The sequence below is a fragment of the Camponotus vicinus genome, unplaced genomic scaffold, assembly GCF_025532165.1.
Source record: "Camponotus vicinus isolate PSW18456_S1 unplaced genomic scaffold, iyCamVici1.0 SCAF_6, whole genome shotgun sequence".
In the NCBI taxonomy this organism is placed as follows: Eukaryota; Metazoa; Arthropoda; class Insecta; order Hymenoptera; family Formicidae; genus Camponotus; species Camponotus vicinus.
In genome coordinates, this window is record NW_028141978.1 from 13,705,220 (window position 1) to 13,707,175 (window position 1,956).

A 1,956-nucleotide genomic window follows, 5' to 3' on the forward strand; every position below is an offset into this window, starting at 1 on the left:
TTACATGAAGTCATCTATACCAGGCACATAAAATAAACCCTCCTCAGTGATATTATCTTCCTCCTTTTGATTTTTGGCAATTCTGCGCTGAATTCTTGTCTCCCGAGTCGCATACTGCGCACGGATGTCGGTCTGGTTGCAACGGCGTATGTCGTTGGACAAAGCGAATTGCGCTGCATTTCTCCCAACTGTTACCCCCATTGTTGCCATTACTTTCAATAATGAAGATGCCCCTTCGTTGAAAATAGAAACTGCTAAATAAGCCGCAGTTTCCACGATTGTAGAACTGCTGTTGGTATATTTTTGGTGGTTATTCTCCATAGTATGTTATTAAAACTTTCGTTGCTGTTTTGGGTATACCCGAGACAACGTTGCAGCAACGTTTCATTAGAAAGGTCAGCATAAATAGGACGAATCGCATCCTAATACTTCTGTAGGTAAGGCGTGAAAACTTTGCTCGTATCTGTCCAACGTGCCCTTGGCTTTAGCTTAATGCCATTCACCACGATTCGGAGCCTTCGGGACAAAGGTGATGTTGTGGTTTTCCTGTTGTCGAACTATAGTGATAAAATGTAGCCCAGATCGCTTCTCGCATTTTTTTCACAGAATCAAAATTCCGACGAATCGCAAGACCATAATACACAGTCAGCTTATCAATCATCTTCTCCGTTAACTTGTTTCTACCACCGATACCTTTATTGTCTTTCTTACATTTTCTGAGTCGCGCGCCCATTCGTTTTTGTATGTGTCCGATACACTCTTTTTTCATTGTCACTTTTTCACTATATGGTTTTGATTCAATAACACCTTTAAAAGTTTTCGAATCACCATCGCCAATATAATTCACGTATCTTACTCCGTACTGCTTTTCGGATTTGTGGAAAATTTTTATTAAAGTTACAAGTTTTTCAACCATCTGTAAGTTTATTCGATAATAATAGACAAACATCATTTGATGATGTTTCTCTCGTAGCTAAAACTCTCGGCGGTTTTGATGAAGATGCTTTAAAAAAAGAATGGATTGCATTAGCATCAGACCTTACAGAGGAAGAAAAACAAAATTTTTCTAAATTAAATTTTGACAATATGTGGAAAGCAATTTTACAACGTCGGCACACGAATAATGTTCCTAAATATTCCAATTTAACGAATATTATAAATACTATTCGAACGCTTCCGAATTCTAATGCCGATCCTGAGAGAATGTTTTCTCTTTTGAACAATTTAAAAACGAAAACACGTAATAGCTTTTCAACGGTTTCCGTTAATGCTATTTGTATGTTTAAGTCCGCATTAAAAACTAGAGGAGAAACAGCTTTAAATAATGCTCATTAATGAAGAGCATTTCTCTTATGTCGGCGGATAAATTATATGCCGCTAATAAAAACAATTTAAAAGTCCATGCGGATGCTGACGTAGCAGGCCCTTCCTGCGATAAATAATTTTAAAATAAATTTTTATATACATCACTTAAAAAATAAGTGTGTAAAGATATATATATATATATATATATATATATATATATATATATATATATATATATATGTATGTAAGGAAATGTGAAATAATATTTTGATCTTTTATCAATTAGAAAATTGATTATATTTTATTATTTTATTATAATTTTATTTTTTATTTTTATTTATTATTTATCATTATTTTATTATTTTATTTTAATTTTATTTTTATTATTATTCATTTATTAAATTTTTTACATTTCCTTTTTAACGGAAGAGACCACCACCTTCTCGCGGTTTCCGTTGAGCAACAAGATGTACGTCATACATTAATACAAAATAATAATAACAAAATACAATTCTATTAAAATAAATTTAAATATTATTTTATTACAATTATTTTTTTAAAGAAATTTTTTTTAATAAAAAAGCGTACATATTGGCCAAGAGTGGAAAAATTTAGATAAAAATTGAGATAAAAATATGTTAGATAAAAATT

At 31.6% G+C, this 1,956-nt stretch overlaps 1 pseudogene; it reads right to left on the reverse strand.

Annotated features, from left to right (window-relative positions):
* On the reverse strand, positions 1 to 595 carry LOC145972955 (uncharacterized; annotated as a pseudogene).
* Between the last annotated feature and the right edge of the window lie 1,361 nt (positions 596 to 1,956).